The following is a 25,058-nucleotide window of genomic DNA, read 5'->3' as shown; positions in this document are numbered from 1 at the left end:
TATCCAACAATCCGTAGGATAATAAAATTTTCTTCAGGTCTTTCACGTGCCGCACATCTCGAACAACTTTGATTGTTCCATCATACATCTTCAATTTGATGGTTCCACGCCAACGATCTCTAAGGCATGATCATTACAACTATACATAGATCCTCCTGAGACAGGTTCATAATGATGTAACCATTCTCTTCTTGAGGTCATGTGATATGTTGCTCCCGAATCAATGAGCCATATATCTGCATATCTCTTTCTACCTTCCACGGTGGTTGACGCTTCACAACATAGAGCATCTCCATTATCTGAAGTATTTGCAGTATTGCCTTGTAGATTGGAGTTTTTATTTAGACTCAAACAATCCTTCTTCAAGTGACCATTCTTTCCACAATTGTAGCACTTTAAATTCTTCTTGCTCCTCGACTTCGATCTACCATGTTTGTGACTGCTACTTTGGCCACGTTCTGTTGATCTCCCTCTCATCGTTATCAACGCTTCTTCTTGTTGCAGATTTACTTGTCTGTCTTCCTTGTTCTTGCGCCGATTTTCTTCTTATAGAACATCAGCTGCAACGTCGTCGAAGACTAGACTGGCGACATTACTATTTGTCAAGTTGATGATGAGTTGATCATACGAATCAGGTAGACTTTGAAGTAGAAGTTCAGCACGTTCTTGTTCTCATATTGTACATCTTACGGATGTAAGCTGAGAAAATAACGTGTTCAGTGTGTTTAAGTGCTCCGTCACTGAAGTAGATTCTGGCATCCGAAGAGTGTACAATTTCCTCTTAAGGAAAATTTTATTGTGCAGCGATGTGGCCTCTTACAATTTGGTGAGATGATCTCATATCTCCTTAGTTACCTTCTTCTCGTTGATGCTCGACAATACTTTATATGCTAATGCTAGATGAAAGTTTGTCATAGTATTCCCGTCCATTTCGATCCATTTGTTGTCGTCTGTGAAATCTACCGGCCTTTCGCTAATAGCTGCTAGACAACCGTCTTTCCTCAGGATGGCCTTCATCTTCAATTTTCACAATGAGATATTTCTCCCATTGAACTTTTCAATATCAAATTTTGTTGCCATATCTTCTTTTACGGATAGCTCTCACTATTTCACTGTCATGAATAGTTCTCTGGATCCTTCAAAGAATGAGTAATAACTTCTTGCTTTTTTATGTTGGAGGATCTACCTTTTGGTGGCAACCACAAAGACAATAAGCATATATTATACACTCAAATATGGCTTGGATACAAATTGTTGCGGAAGAAGGCTATCGGATAAAGCAAAATCACAACTGATAATTTGAGAAAATAAAAATGAAGATAAAAGAGACACAAAATTTACGTGAAAAACCCCTAAATAATATAGGATAAAAACCACGGACAACGGTAGAATAATTTCACTATAAAAAAAATAGGAATTACAACTTCTCTCGATCTACCAATGAGAAAACAATGATAATTCTCTCTTGATAAAAAGGAGAAAACAACTCTCAAGAAACTCTCTAAATTCTCTCTAGTATTAGAAGAAAGCTAGAATGCTTTGGGATGATTTTGAAGCTAAATGAGCTAGGATATTTATAGTTAAAACTTAATGACTAATTTGTAAATACCCTAAATTACAATGACTAAAAATGATTTTACCATTTCCAAAAAATTCAACAAATGCCATGTGCCATTAATTGTGTCCACTTTCGGTGCCCCATTTCCTTTTTTTAATTGATTTAGTTCCTTGCACTTTCGGTGCAAGGTCAATATTTAACATAAAGAGGGTTGTGGTGATAATAAAGAAAAAGACCAACCCTAGACCATCCCAACAACAACCCTACAGAACAACAAGGAAGAAGGCAATGATGATGCAGATGGAAACCTATTCAGTCCATGGATGTTCGTGACAAGCAAACCAAACATACAAAAGAAAGAGAATACCCAAAACACCAAGAAAAAATAACATACAAGTTACAAATCAAGATTTGAAATCTTAAACAGCTGGAATGAGGAAGAAAACAACAACCATCAAGTTACTGAAAACAACAGTAAGGCGAATCTGAACCCCACTACTAGCACTGGAACTAAGGAAAACAAAGAAGCAAGGAAAGGCAAGGACGAACATTGGAACCATCAGAGAAAAGGGAAGCAAGTCAATACCCATAAAGCTCCAAGGAATACCTAATACAAAGGCACATAAAATAATACCATTAATGCTACACTTGTGGAAGTCCCAGTGACCTCGGGTACCATTGACGAAAGGAATGACTTGGTTGTGACACATGCTATTGATAATATTCACATAATAGCCAACAATTGAGCATAAATGTCTGAACATAACCTATGTTTGCAAACCAGTACTCACAAAGTTATATATATTTTGAAAAGAACAAAAAGAAGTAACCCTCACAAGAAACCAACCAAACCAAAGACCAACCACCGCAAAACTTTTAAAACATCAAAACAAGATGATCATAAAACTCCTAGCATTCCACTTTTAACCGAATGGGTACAAACTCTTTTCACTCAAAGTAACGTGCTAGTATGAGATATTATAGAAGGTAGTGGAAATCCAACAATTCCAAAAGAAGGTGATTGGAAGATATATCGATGAACAATGATATAAGCACTGAGGGACCCCATCTCCTACAACCCCCATCTATGTGATTAATATCATACTTTGGAACGCACAGGGTGTTGGGCATCCAAATTTCCTGAGATATTTTAGAGATTTGATCAAGACTAATAAACCTGAGTTGGTAGCTCTCTTCGAAACCAGAATGTGTGCCACCAAAGTATATAAGATTGTTGGGTCTTTTGGTTATGAGAATTCTTTTCGCATAGAAGCACAAGGATATAGTGGGGGATTTGGCTTCTCTGGAATAACTCCTCCGAAATTGAAATCCTCCAGATCTCCAATCAATATATTCATGGAAAAATTAAAGAGAAGAATGCTACTAGGCGGAGTTTCTTCACTACCGTCTATGCGAGCCCCAACATCACCACAAGGAAACAACTTTAGGACCAACTTTCGAGCTTGAATCCAGGAAATAATGAAGCCTGGATTATTGGTGGAGATTTTAACTGCATTCTTAAGAATGATGATAAACATGGGGGTAGCGAACAAAATAGAAGGAGCAACAGTCTTTTCAACAACTTTGTTTTCGACAACTGAATCCTAGAACTAAACTATGTTGGTAAAAAATTCACCTGGAATTGGGGAATCTTTGGCAATGTCTGGATCGAGCTTTCATAAACGAGGATTGGAGTAACTGACTCCCAGACAGTAGAGAAATCCATCCGGATCGCATTGGCTCTGAACACAGTCCACTACTAATTCAATCGACCAAAGAATCGAGGGTTAAAAAAAGACCTTTTCGGATGCTGAGAGCCTGGCTCAACCACCCAAACTTTGAGGAATTGAAATATTGGGTAACAAATGGTGATATCATCACAAACTTGGAAAAGTTTAAGGAATATGTCAGCAAATAGAATAAGGAAACCTTTGGAAGCATTAACAAGAGGAAAAAAGAGCTCCATGCTAGAGTAAGAGGGATTGATAATGTTCTACAAAGAAAATACTCAGATTTCTTAGCCGTTTAGAAAAGGAATTAAAAGCAGATCTAGAAAAACACTCAGACAAAAGGAACTTCTCTGGTTCCAAAGAGCAAAAAGTAAATAGGTACTATATGGCGATAAGAACACTAGTTATTTCCACAAAAGTGCAATTGCTAAACAAAGAGCAAATACTATATTTGCATTGGAAGTCACTGAATGAGATATTTATATAGTTTAGGAGGCTTTGAAATCACACACTGTTCAATTTTTTAAAGAGCTTTTCACAAGGTCCATTGGAGACAGCCAAATTTCAACCCCGATGAACCAGTTTCTAAAAATCTAGGTAAGCCAGCTCACAGTACCATGGTTTTCAGAACCGGACCGGTCAGCGAACCGGCCGTGCTATCGGTTCACTGGTTCAACCGGTCGAACCGATCAGACCAGACGATGTTATAATTATTTTAAAAATTAAATAAAAATTAAATATAAAAAAATTAGGTTGAACCGGTTCACAGTCCGATCCGGTTCGAACGGTTCAAAGCGGTTCACTAGCACCGATTCAACCGGGATATAATGGACCGGACTAGGCAGCGGTTCCCGATTGAACCGGCTGGTCCGATCTGGTTTTCAAAACAATGCACAGTACTGGAAGCTCCTATAGAGAAACTAGAAATAAAATAAGTGGTCTTCAGTATGGGCCCCCTCAAGGCTCCTAGAGCAAACAACATCCATGCCATGTTCTACTAGAAAAATTAGGACCGAGTGGGGAAAATGTTTGCGAACTAGTCAAGAAAATTCTAAAAGGTGAGCCCATAGATGAAACCATTAATAGAACTTTATTGGTGTTGATCCCAAAGGTAGAAAATCTCGCAAAAATTTTGCAATTCCGACCAATAAGTATGTGTTCACTCCTCTATAAAATTGTTACGAAAGTCATTGTCAATCGAATTAGACCCCTACTTCCCGAACTCTTCTCCAATAACCACACCAGCTTTGTCCCTGGTCAAGCAATCACTGACAATATCGTAATAGCACAAGAAATCATCCACTCAATGCAACAAAAAAAAGGAAGGAATTGTTGGATGGCAATCAAAATCGATTTAGAGAAAGCGTATGATCGCCTCGAATGGTTTTTCATTGACGACACACTTAAAGATATTGGCATACGTGGCCTCCTACGGAACATAATTATGAATTATGTTAGTTCAGTGTCCACTCAGATTGTCTGGAATGGATCTCTCACAAAGATTTTCATACCTTCAAGAGGCATTAGGCAAGGCGACCCACTATCCCATACTTGTTCGTTCTATATATGGAGAGACTTGGCCAAGCAATAACCGAAGAAATCAATAATGGAGTTTGGAAGCCAATAAAGCTCGCCAAATCTAGACCCAGAATATCTCACCTATTTTTGCTGACGACCTTTTTCTCTTTGCGGAAGCCAATGTTTCTCAATTAAAAGTAATGAGAAAGGTAATACATAAATTTTGCGCCAACTCTGGGCACAAAGTGAGTGTTTCAAAGACCAACATCTTCTTTTCTGCGAATGTTTCTAACGATACTAAAACCATCATCAGCACAAGTTTAAGCTTCAGGGAAGTTAGCGATCTCGGCAAGTACCTCGGAGTCCCACTTTTACATAAAAGAGTCATGAGGAAAATGTACCAGCCAATAGTACATAAGGTAAGAAATCGTTTGACAGGTTGGAAGGCTAAGTCCTTATCCCTTGTAGGTAGGCTCACTTTAGTCAAATCTGTACTCTCAACAATTCTCTATTACACGATGCAATCTGCGATGCTGTCGAAAGGAACTAGTACTGACCTGGAAAAGCTGACAATAAATTTTGTTTGGAGTCAAACTGAAGAACTAGGTGGTACCCACTTAGTTAACTAGAGACCATGTGCAAAACTCCCAAAGAAGGCGGGATGGGCATAAAGCAACTTAACAGCCAAAATATGGCTTTCTGCATGAAACTGACCCATCATTTTGTTACTAAGAAAGATCAAATGTGGGTTAAAATTCTACATGGTAAGTACAAAATTAAAGAGATATTGTCTGAGTCCCTACCTTACAAAAACGGCTCGCATATATGGAAAGGCCTATGCAAAGTATGGCCAACCTTTTGAGAAAATGTAGTACGGAACCTGGGGAACAGCGAACGTATTAAATTTTGTGAGGACAATTGGATTAAGGACTTAGGTCCCCTTCGGATTCATTGTCTCCAACTGAACAACATTACTGAAACTCCTTGTAAAGTAAAAGACCTTATCAACGAAAACAACGAATGGAGCTGGAAGAAAATTAGGAACATACTCCCAGAAAAAAAAAAAAAACTATCCTAGCCCTCGAGGCAATGCCTCCCCCGCTCGACCCGGCAATGGAAGATTCTATTAGTTGGAAAGGCACAAAGAATCGTTCGTTCTCAGTAAAGTCAGCATACAACCTTGCCCTTAGTTTCGTAACTGAACAGTCAGACAGAGCCTAGGAGATTCTATCAAAGTACCAAAACTTCCCTAGAATCAAGGTGTGGTTGTGGCTGGCCATCAATGACATGCTACTCACGAATGCCGAAAGGGTCAGACGCCATATGACCACCGATGCTATGTGTCAAATATATATGTGGAGCAGACAAAGAAAACATTGATCACATCCTTATATATTGTCCCCCGACATTCCAGATTTGGAAGAGAATCCTGCCACATGACAAACTTGAGGAGGTTATGAGTTGCCATGTTAAGACATGGCTCGTGGAGAATCTGGAGAAATCAAGGGAAACAAAGGAATAGATTGGACATTGGTCAACTTTCTTTGGAACCACCGTATGGGCATTATGGGACAGAAGGAACAAAACCATTTTCGACCAGGAGGGATGCGAAAAGGAATCAACCTTTGAAAAGGGAATAAGACTGACCAGAGAATTTTTGAACTCTAGGCACCTTAAAACCATGCAGGAGGTTCAAACTCAAGGAAAGAGAGAAGAGAAATGGAAAGTGTTGGTAATGCTCAATCCCACGAAATACTATTGGAAATGGTATTTAAGGCTTGACATTCTACTTCCTTGTTGAGTGATAGAGAACAAGGGGGCTCTCGCGCACCGCCGCCGCTGTCCGTCCGGCTCGTGGTCGTACGTGTCTTCGACACGTCCGCGCGGATACTATCTTTTTAGAGAAATTTCTCTTTGAAATAAACAAATAGAAAATATGAAAGATAGGCTGCTGAGGACTGTTTGAATTTCAAATAATAACAGCTAAATTATTTGTTATCAGAAATTAAACAGTTTATTCCTAAATTAAATCAGAAACGTTAAGATGTACCTGGACTGATTTACAGCTTTGTACAGAGGAGACAAGTAGTTTAGGAACGAGGTCCCTAGCGTTTTTAATGCGTAGAAGATGAAGATGATCGAGTTTTCTGAATAATTTCTCCAAACCAGCGTCTCCGACTCGGGGAGCGCCGTATGTGAAGGCCGTCACCATGCACGGCGGGGACTGATTTGAGCTGGCCTTGTTAAATCCATTTGCAACTATGTTCATTGCATTTAGCGTGGCTAGGGCTCCACCCAAGCTAAACCCTGTGACGGTGATGCTTACTTCTTCGTCTTTGTACTTTTTCAGCAGTTCTTCTAAGGCTTCACGTACCTTCATGTGCATGCATGCACGTGTGCGTGTTTAGCTGATCAAATAAATAGTAGTATGAATATATTCAAATAAATTACCTGGTGTCTGGCACTCTTCTTCACATCAATAGAACCAGACCTTGTTCCTGTATAGAGAGAAAGGAACCCGGAGTGCACCATTGCCTCAGATTCAGTCCCGAACAGTTCCGAAGCAGATTGTTGAGCCGATTTTAGATTATTAAGCCACTCGGAGAATGTTACGGTTCCTCTCCAAGCAATCAAAATGTCTCTCCTTCCAAGAACATGCTTTCCATCATCCGTGCTCACTGCCACAAAGCCAAACCATGCGGGATTAACAACTTCCGAACCTGCATAAATGTAATGAGATACATAGTACTTGAAATCATTTCCTTTTACTAGGCCGGCCTCTTGGAAAAACTTCTTTCGGGAGTTGACCGTGTTTGTTGTAATTGAAAAGGTCTCCGACAGAGCCGGCCCTTTGGCCGTAGTGAATAATATAGCGGCGGAGATTGAGATCCAGGGGATGGAGTAGACCATCCCAGCTGTCCTCGCCGCTCAGTTTTCTCCAACGAAAGGCTATGCCGGAGTCGGCCATCACTCTTATTTTCTGTTTTCTTGTTGTAGTGAGTTGTATTGTTGTGATGGGGTTCATTTATATAGAGAACTTGTGGCTAAAAGCAGGTGGAATAGGAACCAATATCAACAGTGACGGCATAGGCATTGTTAGGAGCTACCACGTATTTATCTTAAAATCTAAATTCTTTAATATTAATTGTTTATTTTATTGATAATATATATCCTAAAATTTTATTGTGTCTAATTCATACAAAAAATTATTACTCCATGTATCCACCTTCAAAACTATTTTGAATCCACCATTGAATATGAATCCAAAAAGAAAGCTTATCTCTTCAAGTGAATTAGACATATAAGTTACTAAACTAATTAGTTTATATGGAATATGATTTTCTATAAATTACAATTAATTTATTTTAGATTGAGAAATGTTATATGTATAAATATATTTAAATTTACGTTTTATTGAATATTTTATACTAATATCAATCTAATCAAAATTTAATTGATTTAACTATACAAAATAGAAAGATAGAAAAAAGAATATTGATAGACACCATGCTGTTATAAAAGAGGATTGGTTACATCTACCTTCTCGATGCTCTTACCTATTAAAACACTAAACACGTTGAGAAAAAGATCATTACCAGTACACCCACAAAATTAGGTGGAAGAGAAGGTTTTATATAATAACTATATTTTAAAAGTAAATTATATTTGTTTCATTTGAAAAATGATAGTTCAAAAATAATATAAATTATATATGGAATGAAATTCGAGCATAATCCTTTCAACGATTGAAGGTTTTAACTTTCTCATTTAAGTTAAAATCAAGTTTAAATAACAATTTTAAGTTAAATCCATTAACTTTTTATTGAATTAGGCGATAAATTCATGAAAATACCATAGCTGAAGAAAGAGATGGCTGCTGCTCACCATTACACAAACTCTTTGTATGCATTATTGCTAAAATCGGCATAGTTAATGCAGTTTCAAAGTTCGTTAACACAAGGGCAAGCATTAAAAGGCAAAAGACTTTATTCACATCATCTCTAAATCTTGTTCTTTTCCTTTACCTGGCATGTGTGCTATGCTCGGCTCTCGGGTTCTACATATTCTTAACATAAATACATGAACAATGCCCACATAAATGCAGAGATCAAGTCCCGTTTCCGAATTGCTTTTGAATGTGGCAGAACCCCTTCTTTTGGCCTTCTGTTGAGAAGGATGTTCTCTCCACCCTGTCATGTAGATCACCTACAAGAGAAACGATTGTGTTTAAAACCATATGTTAGTGATTACTTAAATCATTTTATTCCAAAGTCTCAAGTCAGACCTTCAAATCCGATATAGCTTATAAAATGGTGTGGAAAATGCCAGAAAAGTAACACTAAAATCTCACCTACCTACCCAAGTGTTGATTTAGATGTGCAAGGTTATCATTCACTGAATGAGTTTCAAGTGGGTTTACAAATGCTGAGGTTATCGGTTCATGCCCAGGTTATAGAGCAGAGAATGAGGTTAGTAGTTAGGCAATTAGGATACACGAGGCTAAAGCAAAGATGAAATACAGAATATGTTCCGGCCCTATGAGAGGTTGTGGCCTGGAATAGACATTTTCAACTTCAACTCTCAACTCAGATGCTGTGGAGATCCGATTGAACTTGACTCATGTTATTAAAGCTTTCAGCTGTTTCACCATACCCCCACGAGGGGGTTCAGATCAGACTCAGCAGAGCTTCTCCTTTAACTCACTTTCTTGTACTTTTAGGATTTATATATCTCTCTCAATGGATTAAGGAAGAAACAATTTAAGGTAGAAGAATCTGTTGTTGCCAATGATGATTACCGGCAACGTCAACAAAACAGATAATTTCAAAACCAAGTGTAATGGTAAAAGGGAGAGAAAACAGATCATATTCAAAGCAAATGCCCAAAAAAAACATAGCTGATTCATTTTCTAAGAATAGCTTATTGCAACCAAATGGAGTTTGTCATGCATAATGCACTGAAGAGTCGCAACTTGCAATCCATATTAGTATTACCAAAAGAGGGAGAGATGATTACTGGACTTAGTTTTTTCATTTTTAATTTTCCTTTAAAGTTCCTCATATGATCAGATTGCTCAGTCAGCTCTTCCACTTTCAGTCAACATACAAACAATAATCTTCTATAAGGGAAGTACAATTAGAGCAAAGTTAGATCACGGATATCAAATTAATACAACAGATCAGATGGTCTGCATATTGCCTTCCTTTCAAATGAAAGCCCTTGGAATGGATATTAATGCACTGACCTGGAAAGTTGCAGGGATGGTGCCATCTTCAGCTGCAAGCATTGAATCATAGATGGCTCCGGTTGATAGAGCTGTTTCCCTCTTAAGGATCTGGTTTATAGGTATAATACATGAAGGGTTTTAAGGTTAGATTATCTTATTCTTTGTTTGAAAGCCACCTAGATTAAATGGGACAGACATCATTGTCCAAAAGATGTCTTACATTGGTCCTTTGAAGAAGTGCATTAGTTTCACCCATTGCTCGCAGATGTTCAATAAGATCCAAGGCTGCATTAAAAGGAGACATTGTTTAAATCATAATGAAAAATAATGTTAACAAATTAAGCAATGTAAAGAATAGCAGGCCAATGAATCATCGAATTGGAGGGTAAGGTGCACTAGTGTGTATGAAATACTCTTCTGCATTAGAAATCACGTTGATACACATTTCCTATGACTTTTGTCCTGATCGGTAAGGTACAACAGCCAGAAGCATTTTGGCTGCAAAAAATACAGCATATCACTAAATGGGAAACTAAGATTGCTGCCTCCAGCATCAAATCTCCCTTCTTCTTCTGCCCCACCCCACCAATTTCATTATGTCACAAAAATCCACAACTAAATGGAGAGGACTTCTCATAAGAACTTTGTCATAAGCATTTTAAAGAACCTCCAACAATGCAACTAGCACTGAATTTCATGAGAAGTTGGCATTCCCTTTTACAAAATACAAATCATTCAACAATTTGTGCTAGCTCTCTAATATAAATCTCTACCACAATAACACAATCCTAGAAACAAGTTGTAATTAATAAACATGAAATTTGACCTCGACATTTTATAAGCCCACAGTTGAAAGCTTTTTAAATTTGATATATATATATATATCACCTTTTTATACGGCTTTGACAATTGTACAAATCAAAATCGAAAAATGAAAAACAATAAGAGGGAATCTTACCACTCTTATATCTAACCACATATTCATCGACATCCACACCAGGAAGTGCAAACCCTGCCCTGGTCAAAAGGTTGCCAGCATCCCTGACCTGAAGCCAAAAGCTAAAAGCTGCTAGTTAACACCAGGATGATTTAATTCCGAGCAAGCTTAATCACTTATGGTATATTCTAATTTAAATCTCCATGGAAAAGCCAACTTGAAATTTGCAGACGGGGAGCTAGTTTTACCTCACATTTACTATACTATAAATGATGCTGCTAGTGTTACTTTCCTATCACTATTACTAATATCCCAGCCCAAAGCAAAACGAAATAGCCTCTGTAATGCCTACTCAGTGATTCACAGAGTGAATTACCTAGAATCTAATTAAATTAGAAGATATGCTTCTTATTTTCATGTCTTATTGACAATCAGAGATAAACTCCGTAGGCATTTTTCTGTTTTCTGTTCTCTCGATGTAATATCTTCTCACAAGTTTGAATTCTTTTAAGACACATATATATAGATATGCCAAATAAAAGCATAAAACTTACTAAACAATTGAATTGCAATAGCTAAAGTGAACAAGAATTAAATGACAAGAGTAATAGTAAAGATTGAGAAACTCAAAAAACTGTCACCATTCAAGCAACTGAAATGAGAGAAAACAAGTAGCCAAGTCACACGCCTGTGCCAGAGGTTATACGCGTGGACTAATGCCTCCTTCACGCTCCATTTGAGCCACAGTGCAAGCTATGCGCAGCTCCCTATTTTCAAAAGTATAAGATACACAAGTGAGACAGATAGGTAATATGCAAAGATGTAAACACTAGGTTCTAATCCACATAGGAAAAAAAGTGAAAGTTATAGACGACTTTAAGGTTTCTCCGCCAAGAATAGCTGCTAAGAATAGGCCATCCGGCTTCAATGCCAGTTTACACTGTAAAAAATACAATCAGTATGATTGTCATTGACATGGATATAGAAGCAACCTGAATATTTCGCATCGATCGTATAGTTTAATTAGAAATTCAATAAAAGTAATACTTACTAGCTAGCAGTCAAAAGAATGGTTTAATTAGAAACTCAATAGAATTAATACCTACTAGCTAGCAGTCAAAAGAAAACTAGCTTACAAATTAGATGAGGTCTTTATAACGAATTTTAGAATTCCTGTCCTAGAGTACAACACATCTGTACCTGTATTTGTAATGATTTTACACATCTGAAGCAAACATGATGATTTTATTCTTGTATACTACTAGCTAGAAGTTAATACTCACATCTGGTCATAACATCGCACAAAAATTTTTACACTCCTGTTTAAGGCTGGATGCAAATTTAGTACTTTCAGCCATACAAAACAAATAAAAGAATGATATTTTACTATTAATTGATGTATTTTAGGAGTAGGGACGTGAAACTGAAAACTTGTCCAAATGAAATAAAATAAGAAAAACTAGTATTTCCTAAAAGTATAGACTGCATTCGTTGTATGTGTATTTTTTTGGTATTCATGTTTAAGCACAATAATTAATCTGGTTACTAATATCCCAAGCATCACATTACTCGCTGTAGTGTACTGATAAACATGCATCATCCACTCCAGCCAATGTTAATCCCTATTGCAACAAATTTTTTTTTTTAATATCATAACACCGAGGTTAACATAGACGCTTAATACACTGGAGAATAGAAGCACATACCTGAATCATTGCTCCTGGAAGATCATTAGTCCAATGAAGCCCAAGGCAACTGATTATCAAATCTACTGAACTTCACATCAAGGAATCCAAGCAATTAATGCATGAAAGAAATTTTCAACAAAAACATATGAAGTAAAATTTTCATGCTTACCTTTCTTTGATGGGAAGAAACTCCTCATCACCAACCACATACGATGTTTCAATATTTTCATCACTGGAATTGGGTTGAGAACTTTTGCAATCCTTTAACATATCATACGAGGTATCCATCATAATTACCTTCTCAATTGCACCTGCAAATATCAGAATAATTATGATTTATAAAGGTTACTAACCACAAAGGCTATCTTTGACTTGACCATTCAAATAAATCATACACCGTTAACATCAGTAACATATATCTGCAAAAGTGCAGAAACAAAGGAAGACGATTTTTAAAATGAGTTATTAATAAATCACTGCAACCTGCAAGCATGAAGAGGAAATTTGATCAACTACTGAAGATACACTGAGGGATAAAAAACAACATTCTAGATGCTAAATAACATACATAACCTAAAGTGGTGTAAAATTAACAATTTTGGATCCAATAAAAGAAATTTTCTTGATCAATTAGAACTTAGTGGGAGAAAATAAAGGAAAAGATTGAAGGAACGGTTGAGGTAGTATGAAAGAAATACATATAAAGCAGCATCAGCAGCATGAGATAAACATGAAGAACAAACTAATCAATGTAAGAACATGGCTAGAACACAAATTTCATAAGATTAGGATGACATTTTGGCCTTTACTTTGCAAGTCTCCTTTTATTTGTGGTTTTGCTACTAGCTGTCTGCATCCTCACATTTTGCAAAAGGGTAAATTGTGAGAAATATGTTTGTGTATTTCATTTAAACAAATCAAATTGCCAAACAATGGAACAATAAATAGATACAATATTAACTCAAGAATCACAAACTATACAAATTATTTATTTCTAACAGAAATAAAAGGGGGTACCAGAACCGGCACAGAAACCATGCACGTTCATTCGAAAATAAAGCGCTAACTACTTCACACATTACCTCTAATGACTTTAACTGCAGACACAGAAAAAGAAATATTTCTCACATATATCTTCCACCTTTCCATCAATTGGAAATGATCCCATCATTTGAAATAATTTTCCTCTCAAAAAAGTCACTACTTGATGCTAAACAACACATATAGCTACACAAATGGTAGGAGCAGGTAGGGCCCAACTTAGGAGAGGAACTTGTTAAACTAACACTCACCACGTCCCCGCAGCATTGGCCTCACAGCTTGCAAAGAACCTCCCAAACATAATACAGTAGGAAATGTTTTCTTGCAATCCTAAAAAATTGAAGTGCATAATTAATTTCCAAAATTACTACTTACATTCACAATTCTGAGGAACTTTCTTATACCTTTAGCTAAAGCTACACCTCTTATTACTTCTTTAAAGTTACTAAAAGTGTAGGGTGATTAATTAAAGGGAACAAACAAGTAAAAACCAATGCCAATCGCAATATAATTTTTAAATATTAAAGTTATTTATGTATTTTTTTTCCTTTTCTTTTAATAATTTTCAAATTATTGGTTGGTGGTAAAAGATAAAGTATCTAAATTACCAAGGAAAACTTTCAGCCTTAAGAACTGTCGTACCTTTTGAAAGGTAAGATCATTCTAACTACCATTAGAAAAAATTTGTCCCTAAATTCTTATAATTAGAAGCATGAGCCATTTCTGTCCATAGAAAACCATAGATTGAAGCAAATGGACTTGAAATAATAGAAAACTATAAAAACAAATCAGTTGACCGCCCTTTCACAAATTTCAATAAGTAAAACAAGCACGACCGACCCCGAAAATTGTACTACTAAAACAAGAAGAAACTTATTTGTGAAACAAAATGGTAAGTAGAGTAAAGTAGATAATAACCTCCAAACGATCTACTAGATTCTCGGCTACAGCATGTACAAAGGAATCATTGGGACGCAACAACCACGCTGCTCGATCACGCTGCCACCCCAAAACCAATCACCAATTATTGACTAATTAACAATAACTAAACTCGTTTAAATATGAAAATCAAAACAGTACTACCTGTTTGAGTTTGAGGTGGCGGTCGAAGATTTTGACTTTAGAAGGATTGCTTAGAAAAGCGTCTCCTTCGTCATGGTCTGCTGTAGAAAAGGAAGCAGATGATAGGATACGACAGTGGGGCTTGACTCTTGGTCTTCTTTGTATTTTCAACAGAGAACAACTGTTCCGATAGAAAAGGGATCCCCTCATTTTCTGTGATTAAAAAAAGAAAGAAATTCAAAAATAAATTATTTACAATTAACATTTCTTTATGTTTTCTGTAGCAAATCTTAAATTAAAGTAAAGTTTTAATTAGCCTAATTCAAATAATTTGATTAACACATTTTATCGAACAGTACACGGCGATTTGAGAACCTTGGTGAAAGCGATATTAACATAGAAATTTCATTTTATCCCTTAAACTGAATGGACACTAATAACTCTAAAAACCAAACTGAAATTTCATTTTAACATAGAAATTAAAAATCTTCAAAGACACTAAACAAAACACCCACTGAACTAACACTTGTTGGGAAGATCATTTGCCCATACCTTAACACTCATTTCAAAATCCAAAAAAAATACTCCATTCTCTTCTATCCATCAATTAATCACGTTTTAACACGAAAAACAAACATAGTTTTTGGAGCACAAGAAGTAGATTTTGCTGTCAGATAAACCAATTTTTAAAATTTGAAAACTGAGAGCCTAAACAAAGCCAAAAAGGGGGGAGAAGGGATCAAATTTACCAATTGGGTAGCTGTTTGAGTAAATAATGAATTAAAAGGAAAACAAAGGAAGACCCAATTGAAAATGAAAGGAAAGAAGTTGGAAGGCGGTGATACCTAGTGTTTCACTTTGAATTCGAATTAGCAATAGGCACGGCTTGAAGCGATGGCGTTGGTTCTTCCTCTGTGTGACCTACCGACTCTGAACTGACACATAGAGAGAGGTTGGGGGTGGAAGTGAGGTGAGAATTGACTATTGAGATCAGATGCAAGGAAATATACCTAAAGGCTGAAGTTAATGGCCCAAATTTGAATTTTCTTGGACTCCAAAAGCTTTGGGTTGGGGTCTGCCATTGCTTGGCTCCCTGCTCTGAACATTTTTTAAACAACTTGAAAATTTTTTTTCTCGATAAAATTGTCATGCTATTAACAAGTGCAGTGTTCGGCAAAATTAGCTCAATATTATGAGCGTCGAAATTTGTTGGGCTTATACGACGTTTCAAAAATTCAGTGGCAAAATAGGATTTTTAATTTATTTTTATAAAATTTAAATCATAAAATAAAATTCGTCAATTCGATTATTCTAAATTTTTAATTTAAATTAATTTAATTAACTTAAATACTCATCCTTGCCGTTAACTATACTCTAAATTCTTAAACTTAAATTTTAAATTTTCCCTAAACCTTAAATCCTAATATCTAAATTCAAAATCTTTTGTCCCTTTTCTCATGTCTCGAAAAACTATCATCGGTTAGACTCTTAGCTATGCCATATTACTAATGAACTATTGTCCCGAAACTAACATTGTCATTTTTTTATTCTTTTCTTTATATCGTCGAACGTTATTCGATCTACATCAATTACAGAAGGGGCACTAGTGATTGTTGATTTCAACAACAATAGATGAGTTAAGGATTATAGATTAATGATTTAGGATTATAGAGATTTGAGAATTAAGATTTTATGAATTTGGAAATATTGTGTGAACAATGAAAAAAATATTTTTTTAATTATATTTTTAAATCAATAAAAATTAAATGAGATTAAAAAATCAAGCTATATTTTAAATATTGGTTGGTTGATTACTTTTAATAAAATTGTTTTTTTAATTATTATAAAATTTATCTTAAAGTGATAATTTTGGAAAAAGTAAAATTCTTTTTAATAAAAAAAGGATATAATTTTGAGCTAAATTTTTAATTAATCTTTGATATTATACGGATAAACAAATTCATTAGATACAATGTCCCATGACAGCGATATGAACAAGAATCACGAAGAGGTTGAAGAAAGGCAAAACTTTCGAGATAATGTTCTGAAATAAATTAATTCACGAGCTAATGCACTCCTAAGATTAATTGCTCAAATAGGGTGAAATCCACAGTGTTGGCCGTAGGTCGCCATGCACTCCGGGCGACCTACCCTTGCTCAAACAGAGAGAATAAACGTGTTGCATGGCATATGCACGTCCCAACACATAGGTCGACATGCCCTCTGGGCGACCTTGTAGGTCGCCATGCCCTCCGGACGACCTTGTAGGTCGCCATGCCCTCCGGACGACCTTGTAGGTCGCCATGCACTCCGGGCGACCTACCCTCGCTCGGCTTCCCTCGGATTCTCTCGCATAGCTCGCCCGGTTACCCTCGGATGCCCTCGGATGCCCTCGCATAGCTCGTTCGGATGGCCTCGGTCAGATGGCCTCGGTCGGATGTCCTCGGATGCCCAGCGTGTTGGGACGTGCATGGCACATGCAATCTCTTGTAGCTCGCTGGGAAGACATGGCGACCTAGTAGGTCGCCCGGAAGGCATGGCGACCTACGACTAACACTGTGAATTTCACCTTATTTGAGCAATTAATCTTGGGAGTGTTTTATCTCGTAAATTAATTTTTTCCAGAACATTATCTCGAAAATTTTGCCAAAACAGACAGGGAAGTGAACAGAAAAGATCTGAAAACCAAGAAACTTCATATAAAAAGGGCTACTAATTTTACTGATTAAAAGCTGTAACCAGGGATGGCCCACCTCACTTCCTAAAAATTTTATAAGTATTTTTCTTATATTTTATATGAATTATTTAATTTTGTACCTCTAATATTTTATATTTTCATACTTTCTGTGTTTTTAATATAAATTATTAAACATAAAATTTTGCGTCTGATTTTAATATCTCGGATCAGACCAGCTTATTTATATACAAGAGTTGTTGCCAGAATCAGTTGAGTAACCATCACCCAACCAATTCTCTACCAGACTCTGATAACTAAGACAGCAGTGCAGCATTACAGCAGTGTTAACTCTAATATCTACTACTAAATTGTAGCTCCTATGCTATATATAGAGAGAGAACTCTATGATGAGAAAAAGGGTCCACCACCTACCATGTTGACAAGCAGATTTAGACCCAATCTATCAAAATAATCCATTTTCTCTCGATCATTTCCCTGAACTTGGCTACCACCACCACAACGAGGAGGAGAGCCAGAGGAGACTCCACAGTCATGATAACAGTGAAGGTGAAGGTCAAAATCGCACCACTCGCACCTGTAGAAAAGTCCTACGATAGGGTCATGGCACAAGTCGCAGCAATGGCGCGGCATGAAAGGAGTAAGTCTGAGAGGGTATGCGTGCATAAAGAAAGAGACTTCTTCAGAGATTTCGGCACAGCACCGATGGAGATCGAAATCACACTGTTCACATCGATACCATGTGCCTGAAACTGGAGTCCTGCAACAATTGCAGTGGAACCCTCTTCTGCCCGAGAATTCTGTCAATGGATGGCGATGTAAGAAATGTTTTATGGTTTCCTTTGGTTCGGGAGTTGGCACAGTGAAGATGGAGATCAAAGTCACACGGTTCGCATTGGTACCTTGTGCTGGAACCCGGAGTCCGGCAACCATCGCAGAGGAACTGTGTACTGACCCAAACTTCTTTTAATGGATGGCGATGGGTGAAATGTTGTATGGTTTTCTCTGGTAATGGAGCCATCTCTCTCTCTCTCTCTCTACGCAAGTGATTGCCTTTGTTTGTTTGTTTGTTTTTTATTTTTTGGTTCAATACATTGCCGTTGCTTGTTGATGCGTATATATAGTGAAACTGAACAGCGAAAATATGCTTTGTTTATTGAAATTGTGACGATGAACTAAACTCGTTTAATTAATACTATTTCTTTGCTCTATATTTTCTTCCAGGCTGATTTGTGCACCATAATCTTTCTCAATTGCTCTGATGAACTTTGGTAGTAAGCCTTAGATAAAGAAAAAGGTTATCTTTGTTTTTTTGTTTTACTAGTTGTTAAATTTGTGAGAATTTCACTTTGGATACTATCCTTGTTAATCAATTATTACTGAATATATAAATGTTAATGTTGAGATTCATAGAGATTGAAAACAATTGACATATTTACAACTGGAAATGAAGTATATAGATTGACTTCTTCAAATACATATGATGTAAACATTAACAACTCCAAATTATATCAATTTTTTCTAACAAACTGAATTTGATGATGTTTTATAAAAATATTATAATATATTTATTTATTTAATTAGTTTTAATTTTAATTCAAATATTCTCATCAAAATATTTCTTAGCAAAATTTAACTCATAATTAACAAATAAATATTTAAATATTTTAACATATAAAAATACTTAATTTAAATATAAACTCTAATTTATATTTAAATAGTAAAAATAAGAAACTCTAACTTAATAGAATAAGTAAAAATATTAAAGACTACATGAAAAAAAGGTAGAAGAACTTTATTTTGCCGAGTATCGGGCTTACTGAGACCACCAAACATAGTCTCGTTCTTAGAGAATGCTTAACAAGTCCATGAAGGATCAATTCTGAGGCGTCCGAGAGAAGCGATGAGGGCGATGGGGGTTGTTTTGTCAAGGCTCGTGGATTCGAACCGAGACATGTATGTTGATATCTGTAAGAGAATTATACAGAGTGTTTGGCTTGCCCAGAACCATCAGATATGGCCCATTCCTTGGAGGATTCTAGAAGGATAATGTTAGGTGGGATTTCCTTAAATTAAGGGAGGTGGGTTAGGTGAGAATCAATCATAGCTCTTCATGTAAAACGATCTTAGCCATTGATTGAGAGGGAGCTCAACTATAAATAGAGAGCTCTCCTCCTCATTTGTAATCACCCATTTCATTCTTCTATTTGAGAGAGTAATATAGCTCTAAGGCATTTACTTTATTCTTTCAGAGTTCTTAGTTCTTTGTTCTCTTTGTGTGTTGCCTATCTTTGTGGCTAGGAGTAGCCACACTCGTGTTGCACTTCCACACGATAGTCCGACCTTGTGGCTCGAAGTAGCCACGTTGGTGTTAAAAGCTTCCGTAATCCGAAGCCTTGAGGGCTTGGTTTCATTAGTCTCGTTCTTAGAGAATGCTTAACAAGTCCGTGAAGGATCTATTTCGAGGCGTCCGAGAAAAACGATGAGGGCGATGGGGCAGTTTTGTCAAGGCTCGTGGATTTGAACCGAGACATGTATGTTGATATCTGTAAGAGAATTATACAGAGCATTGGGCTTGCCCAGAACCATCAGATTTGGCCCATTCCTTGGAGGATTCTAGAAGGATAATGTTAGGTGAGATTTTCTTAAATTAAGGGTGGCCCTAGGAGAAGAGAGAGTAAAGTGGTTGACCAACATCTTTAATATTATTTTAGAGACTGCCAAGATACCAGAGGAGTTGAGAGAGTCGACGGTGATACCAATCTATAAGAATAAAGGAGATCCCCAACGTTGTGGTAACTACAAAGATATTAAACTACTCAGTCATACCATGAAACTATGGGAAAGGGTGATAGAGGCTAGGTTGAGACAAGTTACTAGGGTTTCGGAAAACCAATTTGGCTTTATAGCAGACAGGTCTACTACGGAGGCGATTCATCTACTTCGACGGCTTATGGAGAAATATAGGGGAAAAATAGAGATCTTCACATGGCGTTCATTGACCTTGAGAAGACGTATGATAGCGTACCCCGCGATACGATATGAAAGACCTTGGAAACGAGACGGATCCAAACTGCTTATATCCGGGCGATTCGTGATATGTAATGTAGATCTACAACATACGTCAGGACTACAGTTTGCGACACTGAGGCATTCCGGTGGAAATCAGACTCCACCAGGGGTCAGCTCTTAGCCCTTACATCTTCGCCTTGATTTTAGACGACATCTATTGTGCGACACCAGACGGTGTTCCATGGTGTATGCTTTTCGCTGACGACATTGTCCTAGTTTTTGAAACAAAAAATGATTTGAATAGTAGACTGGCTACCTGGAAGACTGCTTTAGAAAAAAAGGTCTAAAGATCAATATTGAAAAGACAAAGTATTTATGTGTAAACTTCAGTGGGAACCAAAACGATGAAGATGTAGAAGTTTGCATCAAGGAAACGTTCTTCACTCAATGGATTGTTTCAAGTACCTAGGGTCTATGATACATAAAGATTGGGGTGTAAATGATGACGTTACACACCGTATAAAGGCGTGATGGCTAAAGTGGAGGGTTGCTACTGGAGTTTTATGTGACAAGAAGGTGCCTCTAAAACTTAAGGGAAAATTTTATAGAATGGCAATAAGACCAGCACTGTTGTATGGATCAGAATGTTGGGTAGTCAAAAATGATCACGTAAGGAGGATAGAGGCCGTAGAAATGAGAATGCTTTGATAGGCATGTGGTAGGACTCTGTGGGACATGACATCAAACTCTATAATTAGGATGTCCTTGGGGTGGTACCTATATCCGAAAAATTAAAGGAGGGAATACTACGGTAGTTTGGGCATGTCCTTAGGCGACAATCGTCGGATGCAGTTAGGAGGGTAGAGTTGATTACAACCAACGGTGCCAGAAGGAGAGGACGACCAAAGAGGAAGTGGGTATACTGCTTGAGATCTGATTTGAAGGATTTAGCCCTTACCAATAACACGACCTCTGATAGGAAAGTATGGAGACTTAAGACCAGGGTAGTCGAGTAGTGTGGGTCACAACCATAGGGTGTAGCATCTCTGTCTTCTTTTTATTTCCTTTGTAGTTATTTCCATTACTTCTACTTTTTATACGGTTTTGTCATTTGAATTTATGAAGGCTTAGAACTAGGATAGTAGAGTAGTGTTGCCTTAGTTTAGATTTTAACACATTTGACTTTATACCTTCTCGTAGCTTGCTATCGCTGACTACTGTGTATCCCTCTCTTCATGTTTCCTCTTTTTAAATTTAGTCAGGACTTACGTTTCTGTCTATATGCAGAGATTTTTTACGCAGAGATTTATTTGCAGGGATTACTTCCCATTACAGATGCTCATATGAAGACTGCATATGAAGTCTGTTCAACTATGTATTTATTTATTTAGTTATTTATACATCACACATTTTATCTATATTTTTACTTTTCTGACTGCCAGAGGTCTTCCACAGAAGCTGCTCTCTAACTGGCGTTGGAAGCAGCCTACTACCCTACCTCCCCCTTACCCCATTACATATGGGAATAGGGTTTTATTGTTGTTGTATTAGCAAACATAGCATAATCACTTCAGGAACTAATATGAATTAATTTATATTGTTTGTCCTTATAGTTTTATTTTTTAAAATTTATGAAAGTGTATTTTTTAAAATACATTTTATGTAAATTTGATGAAGGTGTGTCTCATGAGACATGTTTACTGATATGACGTGTTTATGAAAGTAAATTATAAATTACATTCTAGAATGTATTAAAATCAAATATAATTGTTCAATAAAATTATAAGAACACAATAGAAATTTTTGTTGAATTAAGAAATAATTTAATAAAAATAAATTTAAATATCAAAATTAAGATTTTATCTATTGAAGTATTTTATTTTAACAAACAAGTTTCCTACTCTCCTGCGATGGAGAAAGTGTCCTCGTTTCAGACATATCAATGTCTACTGGTAGAAGTGAACTAGAGCGAGAATTTGCTCTCCCTTCTCTCTAGAATTCTCTTTGGAGTTGGGTCCTCAATTAGTCTTAGCGGTTTCTTCCATGTCTTTCCATGGATTCCTGGTTGTCGAGATCCATTTATGGATCTCAAAGCAGTTATTTTTTCACAAAGTCTGATTGTTTTCTTATCAAGCTCCTAGATTGTTAGGATTGATTCGTTGTTTAGTTGTCAAAAGTTCTTCTCGGTGTTCTTTATCAGTGGAGAAAGATGAAGGTAAGAGTTGTCTTTATTATCATTATAGTTCCTTACTCGTGATTTATGGTTTGCAGGATCTTCTTAAGGGTCGCAGGCGATGGAATGAATTAGAGAGAGGATTTGTAGCTTATGGGAACACTCGAAAGTGGTTTGTTGGGAATGGGTTCTTTATGGGAGGAGAGAAGGACTGGAAGAAGGAATGGGGAGGATTTCGAAGTATAACTGATCGGGGAAAATTGGCAACAGGTCAAGGAGTTAGATGGAGTTGTGAGTCGGAAAAATTAGTAGGTTCCGATAAGGGAAAAGAAGAAGATGATCGGATCTGGTTTACCAAAAGTAGAAGGGGAAAGATTGAAAAGATTAGAGGTTGTTACACATTTGTAGCTGCTGATATACGGACTGACAAGTGGTTAGGGGTTTGGTTTGTTATAGTAAAACTGCCCATTAAGGGAGAAAGCGTGTGTTGTAGTGATTTTGGGGTGAAGTATTTTAGAGGGAATTATCAAACAACGAAAATTGGGGGGATTTTTTATTGAAGAGATAAGTCAAGTGCTCATTATTTATATGATATTAGGTTGCTTTCGGGGATTTTATTTGAAGTATGTTAAATGGAAGTATCCAAGGATATTTAAGTATGATGTGTGGTCTTGTCAAGTGGGAGATCAATTTATTTATTTGTTTCGATGGCAGTAGATTGTATAGTAGGATGTATTTTTCAATACAGTATGGGGCTGGTCTACTCGATGTACTGCCCGGTGCAGTCAGTAGGTGAGATCGGTTGGGACCAAGCGTGGGGCGGAAGACTTAAGTCCCGTCAGGCAGAGCAGGTAGGCAGTATTTGCGGTCACTGTACGGACAAGTTCTGTGGTCACTGTACGAACATGTTTATACGATAGAAAATCTATGAGGGATTATTTCTTTTCGGGGAAATGGAATATTCAAATAATTTTATCTTTATTGGTATTTTGAAGAGATATCTTATTGTAAAGAATTTATTAAGGGTTGGCAGAGGGTGTAAGTGGGGAAAGTCACATCGGAAATCACCTAGTCAAGTCGGTGGGATTGCTAGCCGGGATTAGGATAGGAGCCTAAGGGATGATAAGGTCGATCTTATCTCACATAATCTCAAAAGAAAGTTCTCTACCTTTGTCTTTGTTTTTAGGAGTAACTCCTTTGAAGTGATGACTAACAAAAAAGGGTCTAAGAGTGGTATTTTGCTTTCTTCTTCATTTGATCATTCTACTAGTACAATGTCAGAAGAGGTTGCGGATCTTATGAAGCATCTAAGATTCACTGAGGAGGAGTCAGAGGATATCTCTCCACCAAGGGTCATTACTGAAGATGATGTGATGAAAATGGATAAGTGGATCATTGCAAAGATTATTGGCTACAAGAGAGTGGATAGCGAGGTGGTGTTGCGGGTCTTTTGCTCTATTTGGGGTCATGCTAGACTCGTGGATTCAAGAATTTTGAAAGACAATATGTTCCTGTTTAAGTTCAAAACGTTATCGGATAAGCAAACGATTTTGAAACGTATCCCATGGAGTTTTGAAGGAACTCTTTTGGCAATAGCACACTTTGACCCTACACTAAGTCTTGAAGAATTTGACTTTAAGCCTCTAGCTGTGTGGGTGAGAATTTATGAGCTCCCTTTGGAGCTTATGCGGATTGAGACAACCAAAAAGATTGGTAATAGAATTGGGAAGACCATTGCTATTGATACAAGGTCCGGAGGAGGGAGAATGTGTGACTACCTTCGGGTTAGAGTGGAGATTGATTGCACCAAGCCATTGCGCAGATGTGCCAAGATGAGGCAGCTCGCGAATGGGCAACCGAGGAAGTGTTTGCTCAAATACGAACGCCTACCCTCCTTTTGTCATAAGTGTGGTATAATTGGCCACGTGCTTACTGAATGTCCGGGTTTCTCAGAATAAATGCAGCAACCTCTCCAGTTTGGGGAATGGCTCAGAGTGTCACCTAATAAGCGGATAGAAGAGAGTAGTAGTAAAAGAAGGGAATGGATTATTTATGTTGAATGTGAGAATAATGGTCAATCGATGATAAGTTCGGCGAACAACCCGCTTACAGAACGGGTTGCAAGGACTCCCCAAGGTAGACTGTGGATATTGGGAAGAGATCTCATGCTCTCATCAAACTCTAATCAAGAGGATGATATTGATCCGTCTGACCCTACCTCGAACTTTTCTGGAGTTTTTCCTCGGTCGTGTTCGTGATATAGTGGAGGAGTAACAGCCTGACCGAGAATCGAGTGTGAGGGTCGAGGTTGGTTTTTTGAGTTCGGGGAAGAGAAAGATCGGGGAGTCGAGTAAAGGAAAGCGGAGGGCAAAACGAGTGAATCGTCAGGTGGTGCATATATCTGACTCTACCTTGAA

General features: G+C 37.2%; 1 pseudogene; it reads right to left on the bottom strand.

Moving 5' to 3' along the window:
* Positions 1 to 8,720: 8,720 nt before the first annotated feature.
* LOC120161795 lies at positions 8,721 to 15,018 on the bottom strand (annotated as a pseudogene).
* Positions 15,019 to 25,058: the final 10,040 nt, after the last annotated feature.

Source organism: Hibiscus syriacus, unplaced genomic scaffold, assembly GCF_006381635.1.
Source record: "Hibiscus syriacus cultivar Baekdansim isolate YM2019G1 unplaced genomic scaffold, ASM638163v2 tig00111402_pilon, whole genome shotgun sequence".
Classification (NCBI taxonomy): Eukaryota; Viridiplantae; Streptophyta; class Magnoliopsida; order Malvales; family Malvaceae; genus Hibiscus; species Hibiscus syriacus.
This window is presented reverse-complemented; position numbering and strand designations above follow the sequence as displayed.